This window comes from Dermacentor albipictus, chromosome 3, assembly GCF_038994185.2.
Source record: "Dermacentor albipictus isolate Rhodes 1998 colony chromosome 3, USDA_Dalb.pri_finalv2, whole genome shotgun sequence".
Lineage (NCBI taxonomy): Eukaryota > Metazoa > Arthropoda > Arachnida > Ixodida > Ixodidae > Dermacentor > Dermacentor albipictus.
This window is the reverse complement of record NC_091823.1, coordinates 91,208,809-91,220,236: the sequence shown is the minus strand read 5'-3', so window position 1 is coordinate 91,220,236 and position 11,428 is coordinate 91,208,809.

Here is an 11,428-nt window from a genome sequence, read left to right as displayed (position 1 = left end):
TTACTTCTGCTTAATAAATGAAATAAACAAACGATAAATTCACAGCAATGGAAGTGGATAGAAAAACAACTTGCCGCAGGTGGGGAACGATCCCCACCTGCGGCAAGTTGTTTTTCTCCGTTTCTCGTGTATTTCCCTTGTTTCTTACATTTCTCCGTTTTACACGTATTTGAACAGACGGCATAGAAGTTGGCTCCGAACTGAAGCTTCTTAAGATTTGCTTTGAGTGGCATAGTGCCTAATAATAGCAACTCATGTGCACTGTCAGCGCTACGGCTGAACTGCCGGGCACAATTACAAACTCAAAGGATCCGTCGTGAACGACACGGCATTGATGAGCCTCTGGTTAGATGTAAATAAGCCGTGAGCTATTTTAAACGAAGGGCAAATTGTCATTACAAGGAAGCCTTTGCATTCGCTTTCGATCGAAACGCTGCCCACCATGATCGGGAGGTGAACATGCGGCCTCGTTCTGAGACACGCCGCAAACACAGCTCCATAAAGTCAGATATAGTGCAGTGAACAGGCACGTACGCACGGAAGGAAAATGAAGGAAGAAGAGAAAGCAAGTTGTAGGTGGTGTAGACAACAGGGATGGCAGCCTATGGCCATTGCGAGGCAAATGCTAGCTTGGAACTGGGCCAAGCAAGAGATACAGAAAACGGCAGGAAAGATCCGTCTCGGTAAGAACTGAAGGTTCGTTACTTATTCATGGGCGCAGCCTGCGGAAACACTACCTAAACAATGCATTACGAGATCAGCGGAACACGCGACAGTGACTGCGGCCTGTACCCTATCGGGTGTTCTAAAGGTTTCTGCCGGTTAGGAGAGTACGCGGTATTCAGTGGACATGGGATTGAATTGGAAACCCTTCGTGCTTTTTTATGAGATGGAGCTATTTGCGGGAGCCATGTGACCGGAAGAACAAGGCGCCGCCTATGCCCAGAACCTCAGTAAACGTCGTACTCGTGTACGCGTAGCTACAAAAATAAGCGCTGATATACGGGCGTGGAAAGAAGAATAACTAATTGAATCATCAAAAAAATAGTTGTAAGGCGTTATCGAAAACTTTTGTCGGTAATGCCTCGGCCCTTTGTTGGACGATGGACCTCTATATAGCGCATTCTGTCTGAAGGAATGTGGAAGCAAAGAGGGGGAAAAATAATATTGGAGGCTTCGCGCAAATACGCATGGTGGGTTGCCGACCTGGGTAATAATAACAAATGTATCACGGGGCCAATAACAATGCTTAAATTTGAAGGTCTGAAGAGTGTTGGTTTCTTGTCATTCGCCCCGCAGATTCTCCGCATCCATAGTCTTAACAAGCGGCCTGCCGAGAGTGTCTACGAGCTTGTCCCCCCCCCCCCCCCCCTCACAACAAATGACGCGCATTGTAATCGCTGAGATTCGAAAACCTCAGCGGGGCTGGGTGCGGCAGCAAAAGAGAAGAGGAAAGCAGAGAGGCAAATACAGGCAGGTTAGCTGGTGTAAACATCCACTGGCTACCCTGTTCTGGGCAAAAGACCAAGTGACATAGACGTTCTAGTGCGTTGCATCGGGTTAGTTTAACCAGTTGCGAATACCTTTGAAGATTGTATGGGCGCCATTCGCCCGGGAATAGTTTACGTTTCAGAAGCGTCGCCGCTTGAATATATTGTAATGAGATGGCGTTAAGGGTGCCGTGTCGAATAAAATGTGGTGTTGGTGTCGGTATGCGGTATGATATATATATATATATATATATATATATATATATATATATATATATATATATATATATATATATATATATATATATATATATATATATATATATATATATATATATATATATATATGGCAGCTGGGAGGAATACGTACCGCCACATTTTCCCCGTAGTTTGGTGCCATGAAAATCTCTTGTTTATAGCGCGTGCTCATAGTATTTGCATAGCTCTCGGGTGGTGTTGGCATTTGGGTTTTAGGCCATCATTTTTTGAAGAACGCGTTTATATGAAATAATATTGGATGAACATAGCAAACCTTCTGCAACGTGGTCCACTTTACACTGCTGCGTTTGTATTGTAATGAAGATTAATGCCTTTTCGCACAATCAAAAGTTATGACAACGGCGTCTTCTTAATTTATAAAGAAGAATGTATGGAAGGCGGCGCCTTGGAGTTTCCTCCCGAAGTGCGAGTAACCAGCGAACTGAAGAAGAGATGGTAGCACCGGCGCTTGCGTCGCGCAAGTGGATACCTCTGGCGCGCGCAACGCTATCGGTGATATTTGGCCGTTTCTTAGCCAGGCGAGTCGGTCTATGGTGGCTAGAGGGGGCCCCTCTAGCCACCTCTAGCCCTTCTAGCCACCATAGTCGGGCTAAGTCACTTGCGTTTCACAAGATAGCGACAACGTGGCCTAGAACGTCTGCGCATCACTACTGGTAGGTCACGTATGTTGTCGCAATATAGAAAACAAGCGCTTTGGCGCCAGCGTACGATGACTGATTCCGTTTGCCGGTAGCACGCGTCATAGTTAATGAAGTAGACGGCGACTTGTATGCAGCAAAAGCCGGAAGCGAGAAGCGTTTTCGACGGTGTAATCATAGCCTTTGAGACAGCTGCTTTTTTTACTCAGGATGAAAATTGTTTTGCTTTACGAAGAACGTTACACTCGGTGCCTTCATTTCAGTTTCTTAGGCAAAGCGTCAAGTTTGCGTCACGTTACGAAAGCAAAACGGGGTCATCAGCGCCATTTTGAATTCGTCGCGTCAGCGTTACGCCTCGAAGAAAATGGCGGAATGTCCAGAATAGCGCTCCTGTACCCCGGCCATACAATAATACAAAAAACGCTTCCGGTGGCTTTGGAAGTGAATCCCAACATAATAGGAATCTCAGTTTTCTTTAGCTGGTCAGAAAAATACAAAGCAGTCAAGTATTTTCGACAATTGAATGAATAAAATTTAAGATAAGCACTTCACCTGCTTTCCGTACGTGAAGTTGCATGCAACTGGAGGAAATCGTGTTAGCCTTATGAGTAGGCTCTGCTCGATACTACGAAATATCAGGAATACAACACAGCTTTATTCACGTTTATAAATTATTTAAACTACGAAGTCTCGTCTTGTAAAATAAACATTTCCTTTATACGCGCCGCATATTGTAATAATATGGCAATTTCATTTTTTTATTCGCGCTAACCGGAAATATAGCAACCCTAGAATACGCATTATGTTTTAAGGACATAAACTAATATCTTCACCACACCATAGCGACAGACCTTTTTTTCAAAACAGAAAAACAACTCGTGAAACCAAGAAATCAATTTCTTGGAGTGCGAAGACTCGCTGCATCAGTGATTAAAAAAATACTGCTCTGGAAAATGGTCCGTGCGTAGTGCAATAGCGTGTTATCAAGGAAGCTCTCTTTCTTTGCAGACAGGTCAAAGCAAGCAAAAGAGAAAGCCGAGTCTCGACCATGAACATGAGCAGTAAAATAAGCGGGAGGTGGATGAAATATAAGAAAACTGTGAGAATAAGCCTCAGGAAACGAACTCTCCGGCCCTGACCAATGGGCCAACCATGGACGGCTAGCGTACATAATGGCTGAAAGAGATTGAAGCGTCCTTCTTTCCCTCATGGATCCTGCGAACTCGACGAGCTTCCGCGAAAGAGAGCTTTCCGGGCAATTGACTCCGCACCCCGCGGGCCCATCCTGAACGCCGCCATCATGCCCATCGTGGGATAGATGGGGGGGATCCAAGGAGCAGCGTCAACATGCGCAGTGAAATAGAACAGCCTTATGTGGACGTGTTCAAGAGGTGAAGCTCTGCTTTCAAGATTAAAAAGAAAAAGAAAAGTTGAAGAATCCTCTAAGGGGAAGAGGAAGTGGAAGACCGCGTCAGCTTTCTTTTTCATTTGATTTATGGTTGGAGTAGTAGCGCGATGAAAACGAAAGCTGAGAGCTACTGTTAATATGTGAGGCATTGGAAGGCACTTGAGTAAGGGTAGAAAAGCCGCTGTGTCGACTTCAGCAGGGCGCTGCGCAAACATGCAACTGGGTTACACTGAAACGCAAATGGCAAAATAAAAGAAGAAATAAACGAAGGGTCACGTATAAATATTTCCCCCACGGCATGCAAGCACAAGAGGCTATAACGTGATTTGTTTGCGGACGTGGATGTTAGAGCTACCACATGTTTATATACCGGTTACGCAGAGAAGCTGTGCCGCACCTTCAGATTAATCTAAAAGTCGTTACGAATATCTTTTCCCCGTTCACACTTCACTCTGATGGGATAGTGCCCGCAGGGCGAAGGTTCATTCATTTGCAGCGCCGCACGTTTCCCTATCATTGTTATTACGCTCAGTTTTTACGATTATTACAGCAATTATTGCAATTTCTAGAAAGAAGAACCAATAGAGAGCATTGTAAGCCGGAATTTATGATAGTGCAGACCGACTTACCATTGTGTGTAATAGTAACCATCGGGATTCATTTGTTCTTATAAATGAATACTCTTAATTTTAAATTCGTGTTTCAGGATGGTGTTCTTTAAACTTATTCACGCTTGTAGCATCGTCGGTGGAGGCATGACGCCTCACTTGTTGTTGAAAGGGCATCCCCAGTCTGCGGCTTCTTGATTGTTTTTGCTTCCAATACGCGCGTGCTGGCGGTTGAGGAGAGGAAGCCACCGGTTAATTGTAGCCTGTCGTTCATGATTGTGATGAACTCAGGGAGCGGCACGCAGACGCGGCCTCTCAGGCCGGGCGCGCCAGCGCGTTCTGTCCGCGTGCGAATGTGTTTGCTGTGTTTTTCCTTGGCGCGCTGTATGCACCTGTATGTGCCTACTATGTTTCAAAACGACAGCTGTTATGGGTTCATTCCAATAACAGCTTCCGTTGGCAATGTTATCCACCACCGCCGCCTTTGTCTATATCCGTCGTAGGTATCGCCGTTAATGAGAAACAAAATACCCAGTTCTCGCCGGGATCGAAACCGGTACCTCTGCTACTCTACCACTGCTACCTCTACCTCTGCTACTCTACCACTGCGCCACACGAGCGCTTGCTAGCTTCTGCAGAAACATGCTCTATACAGGCGTCCTATCGCACGAGGAGTCACGCGATGTGAGATGCACGCTGCGTATAGCGTCGATACGTGCGCACTTTGCATTGCAACTGCATATTATTGCACCAGGTGGCACGCCATGTAGCAGTTGCATAGGTAGCGGTACAAAGCAGCTGGATAGGTTTTGAGGAAGACAAAGATAATAAGGACAAGTGCAGAAAAATGCTAGAATAAAATACACATATGGCATACCTAATTAAATCAAGCAGGCTAGGTGACTGTTTCATTGTCCAGTTTCAAAGGGGATACCAATAAATCATCTTCAGGAGCAGCAGCATCGTATCGAGCCACTTGTCAGGCGATAATGAGATGCGCGCTGCGCATTGCGTGGATACGGGCACACTTTGCATTGCAACAGTACATTATTGCACCAGGTGGCACGCCATGTAGCAGTTACATAGGTAGCGGTACAAGGTAACTGGATAGGTTTTGAGGAAGAAAAAGATGCTAAGGTGTAAACAAAAATGGCAAAATGAAATACACGTATAGCATACCTAATTCAATCAAGCAGGCTGGGTGCTATTTTTCATTGCCCCGTTTCAAAGGGGATGCCAATAAATCACCATCTGCAGCAGCAGGAGCAGCAGCATCCTATCGTGCCAATTGTCACGCGATGTGAGATGGGCTTCGCGTAGCGTCGATACGTACAAACTTTGCATTGCGGTTCCGTTGTATTCCACCAGGTGTCGTAAAATGTAGTAGTCGCAACTCCCAGGTTTATTTTATGCGGACGAAATTGTGTTGCTCACTAACAAGCAAAGTGATTTGCAATGTCTGGCTAATATCTGTGGACAGGAAGGCAACAATTTAGGTTTTAAATTTAGTGTTACAAAATCAGGTGTTATGGCATTCAATGAAAACAGTGAACAGACAGTGGAGATACAGGGCCAAGAAATACCTCGGGTAACAGAATATAAATACCTTGGTATATGGATAAACGAAGGCAATGGATATATGGAAGCACAAGAAAAAATCATAACAGTCAAGGGGAAGAGAAATGCAGCCATAATGAAGCACAGAGCGCTATGGGGATACAATAGGTACGAGGTCCTACGAGGTATGTGGAAAGGGGTAATGGTTCCAGGACTTACTTTTGGAAACGCTGTTGTTTGCTTTAAATCAGGGGCACAATCAGGGCTCGACGGGAACCAAAGGTCAGTGGGTCGCCTCGCATTGGGGGCTCACGGGAAGACTACAAACGAAGCTGTGCAGGGGGATATGGGCTGGACTAGTTTTGAAGTGAGGGAAGCTCGCAGTAAAATTGAGTATGAAGAACGGCTGAGGAATATGGAAGAAAGTAAATGGGCTGGGAGAGTGTTCAGGTATCTGTACAGGCAAAACACTGATTCACAGTGGAGGAAAAGAAATAGGAAGCTTACCAGCAAGTATGCGGCCTGTGAGGTGGGCAACACGGCAACAAAGAAGGTCAAGCGGAAAGTTTGAGAGGCTGAAATAATCTCATGGGTGGCGGCAATGGAAAAGAAACCTGCCATGAGTAACTACTTGAGAGGAAAAAACGAAATCAGGAAAGAAACCATTTACGATAACTCAAAGGGAAGCTCATTACTTTTCGAAGCGAGATCGGGATGCCTTAGAACACGCACCTATAAAGCGAGATATAAGAAGGAAGAAGAAGCATGTGCTTGCTGCGGTAAAGCTAGGGAAACGACGGAGCATATTTTATTAGAATGTGAAGACGTCTACCCAGTGGTCGATTTAGGCACCACTGGCCTCCTTGAAGCCCTTGGGTTCAGCGGGAGCAGTGGTAAAGCAAACAGGTCCGCAATAGACATTAGTAAGAGGCGATTGGAGGATTGGTGGAAGAAAAGTAGGGAAACGACAAAAGACGGAGACGCACAAAAACACAGTTCGCAATAGGGGATCAGAAATTTTGGACGTGTTAGTTCATAGTGTTTCATTTTATGCGAAGCATATTACGAGAGCTCAACCCAGCTCCTCAGGCGCGGCGGTGTCGCCTTCAATACCACGTGACACCGTGACGTCACGACCGAGGAGAAACGGCGCTCCAACTCGCGCCGTCGCTCGCGGCGTCGCTCCCCGCATCGGACGCGGTGAGCGTCGAGCAACGCAGCGTTCGGCGCGACAACAAAATGTGCGCCTGAGCAAGCGCCGCACGCCTGAGCCGACGCCGACGACACCGGCTTTTCTGCGACATGAGCTCCATAACGCTGTCGCGTTAAAATAAAGGCTAGTATGCTTCGCATCCTGGGCTTAACCTTAGCTAAGCAACACCCCTTTTTTTTTCTTTTCTTTTTTCATTGGTTAACCTAGGCAGGATATCAGGCAGCATAGTAGCAAGAGCTTGGTGGCGCAACCCACCACCCCGTTCCAAAGGGGACGCTCATAACATCCATCCATCCATGCATCGTATCATGCCACGTGTCAAAGAATGTGACGTGTGCGCCGCGTAGTCTCGATACCTTTGCTTACTTTTCGGTACACGTTATTGCGCCTCCTCGCAAGGTACCAACCGCTGATGAAGAAGCGAATCGTAGAGCTACGCGCGCGGCTGCAACCAGGGAACGTCGGGTTCGGCAAACCGCTCTGCAGAGAGCAGGACAAGCGGCGGCACGCCATCAGCGCCGGGCGGACAGTTAAGTTTGTTCTCGTGAAAGCGACGCTAAGAGACTTCGTCGTGAAGACCTTCTAGTGCGTGCTGCCGAAAACGGAGCTCCTATGGAGCCGCTCTTCCAGCTTACGCTGTGACTGTGCTGCAGATGTCGCACAGGCATGGGACTTTTTTTGTTATGATGGTGGTGATGGTACTGCGAGACGGTGGGAATGGCAGTGGTCCACAGCGCGCTTGCGTTTGTCAGTCGTCTACGATGGCTAGCTCGGAAATTGCTGCAGCTGTCTTGTTTCAGAATTGCGGTAACTGTGTCTTATTTAATGCGATCACATTCCAGATCACAGAAATAAACCACAGAGATAATTTAGCATAAGCACCCTGCGACATCCTAGACTTCAACGGAACTGTAGCGTCGTCTGCTTCCCTGCAGTTGTAACTTCGTGCAGCTGGTCACGTTTTAAAGCGAAGTGTTTTATGTTTCACTGATTCGTCCGTGAGTGCCGAAAATGCACTGCAGGAAAGCCAACCTACATATAAGCCTAGAACACTACACCTTACATCCGCAGTACCACGCCAGAGTCGACTGGCTGGCTGGTCAGCGCCTGATAACGGCGCGAAGCGGCGAGCTCAGCAAGAGTAGCGCATGCGCATGAAGTTCACTGGAAGCGCAAGTTGCGCGTGCTGGGCATGACACCACCCACGTCGCGATTAACTGAGCTTCCCTGCTCATCGGAGACAGCAAGCGCGGGAGAGCACGGCCTCGTCTTGGCACTGGGAAAAAAAAAATTAAAGCCCCTTTCTTTAAGAAAGATGGTGGAGCGCCACGCTACCAAGACGAACTGTATATATCTGCATTGCATTACGCACGTCACGCAATGCATTCTCGGCCGTCGCCATTGGTAGGCCGCGGGTGCAGCGCATAGCAGAAGTGGCTGCCGTACGCGAACGTTAGCGCAAGCGGGATCTTTCAGGTAAGGCCAATCCCGTGTATCGGCAACGGCACGCAGAAGCCATGTGGGAGGAGCTTGTGCGGTCGAGATGCCTACTGGTCTCGTGATCGTCAGCGTGTACATCAGGCCGAACACGTGACGTTGTGACGTGGAACCGTTCCTGGCCAAAAAGATGAACACCCCAAAGCCACATAGTACGCGGAGCCTCCTGTGTGGTGACGTTAACATCGATGTGGCGAAAGAGCAAGGCAAATGGATGGACAGTTTCATGCTAGATGGCTACTCGTTGAAACTGGTGACGCTACAGAGACCTACCACGCAACACCGTTACTGCATTGATCTCACGTTTGTAAGCAAGCTGCGTCACGTTACGAGCCTCTGACTGTCTACCACAGCGATCGCACGGCAATACTGTGCAAGTATGGAGTCGTCCGTGAAAGTGTGTGCGTCTACACGATCTAAAATAAAGGCTATGCAACTTAATCAAGTATATCTTCATTCAACTTCAATGTTCAAAAAAATACAATCCTAAACAGGCAGTCAAATCACATAGGCATAGCATCGGGTCGCTCAGCATTTCTTAGGTTCGTTGCGTGGTCGTCGGCTTTGGACTTCGACTTTGATTCAGTGTGCATTGGGGGAAAGCTTCACTTCAAGAATCTTTCTTTAGGAGAGGGGCGTCGATCCTTTTAGAGCGCAGCTCTCAGGCGCTCGTTCCTGCAGTGAGCATCGGCGTCGTTCTCGGCGCCGGCGTAATCATAAAATCAGAACAACAGTAAAGGATGAAACAGCGAATGTGGAGCGTGAGATGAAAGACGCGAGCCGCGAACGGCGGGAACCAATGAGCGGAGGTCTGTCTGCGGCGGCTGCTCTGAATCGCGCCCACGCGTCATCCGCATGCGGCCTTTCGTGTTCTCCCGATTAGCGAGGCAGTCGCGCCACACTTCACCCCTTTGCAACATGCCGCGCGAAATCGATTGTCCGCGCCAGCTAGTATATCGCTAAATGGAAGCGCGTCTACAGCTGCGCTAAAATTTCGCATTAGGGAGTATCGTATTCGTCAGTGAATGTTTTTCTCCGAGATCTACGTAATGTGCACGGTTTTGAGGGGCTTAAGGCACTGTATGAAAAAATTCCAGGCTTAGCTTGGTTAAGCCAAGAATGCGTTGCATATTGCGCGAGTTGTGGCCCAGCTTTTCCTCCGGCGGTCGTGACGTCAAGCCACGTGGTTGCGCTAAAGCTCAATGGTGGCTGCCCGGCCGCGCCCAAGGGCTGAACTGAGTGATTGCAATATGCAACGCATGAAAATAGAAGCAACTTAATAACAAACATAGCAAACTTAAAAGAGAATAGACCCACATATGAGACGCGCAGCAATGAACAATGGCTCATACCCTCAATGGTGGCTGCGCGGCCGCGCCCAAGGGCTGAACTGAGTGATTGCAATATGCAACGCATAATATGCTAAACGGCATACAGTACCGTGACAGTCACAACCGAGCCGTTCACCATCAAGCCAAAGAATCTAGAGATCATTTAATAACATACAATCATGTTACCAAACATTACTACTTAGGACGCAGACAATTCCCATTGCCACATTCAAAACTGAACAGGGCTCAGGCAGTCTCACTGCGCTTATTGCAAACGGGTACATATCCCACACCGTACACCATTAATAAAATATATCCAGAGAGGGAGATTAAGATGGACTGCAATGATTGTAATGGCATCATTGGAATCAGACATATGCTGGCGGGGTGTCCCGCGACTCTCCCCAACCTCGTTGAAGAATGGACACAGTGGGAGAAAAGGATTCAAAGCCCATTGTTTCAGGACCAACTAAGGGCAGTCCAGAGGGCCCATGATGTCGCTGAAAGGCTTGGCCTGACAGTGCCAACGTGGGAGCGGCCCGCCTTGGCTTGAGAAGTCGAGCCTCCGGACCTCATTACAATAAATGTTTTCACACACACACACACAGTACGCTATACCTTGTTTTGTTAAAGGCGCTCATTATATTTGTACCGCACGCTAACGCATTATAATGTGCTGCATTTTTACGCTACTTTGTCATTGTGATTGCCACGTGCTCTTAAAATACAACGATAGGTATGAGTACAATAAAATTTTCGATGTGTTACACGCTGCACGCAGTCGCAGGGAACGCTGTAGTTCCTACGTGTTTACGTAAGACTGACGCGAAACAGATATGAGCATCATTACACTGACACTGGACCCCCGAAGCAACGTAATCAATGAGTCAGTGGACCAGTGTAGTGCGCACGAGATAGAAGCATTATATTTTTATTGCGTGTGCAGCCGCTTTATTAGTTTCTCCCTCGCAGACAAACAATAATTTCCATATACATGTACAACATCGCTGAAGGGTGCACCAACATGCTTCTCATATAGCCGAGTGTCAGAATGCTACAACTATAGCAGTTCAATCACCTATATATCCCGCGGAAGAAAGCGTAAAATAAATAAGTCATTTACGCGTGCGCAGCCATACTTCTGGGTACGCTAGTCATAGACGCACTTTTTTATTTATTTTCAAGGGGGGATTACAGAAGTGGTGAGGAAAGAAAGAGACGTACCGACAGGAAAGAGCGTCTTTCCTGATTAGTATCTTTTCTTGGGAAACACTTCTGCGATCCCTCTTTGCAAGATGTTGAACCAACTAGCCCATCAGCTAACTATTCCACATGCGCTTTCTTTTGTCGCGGCTAAGAGTACTCGAATGCGACTTACGTACATAAAGAACACAGTAGTCGAAACCG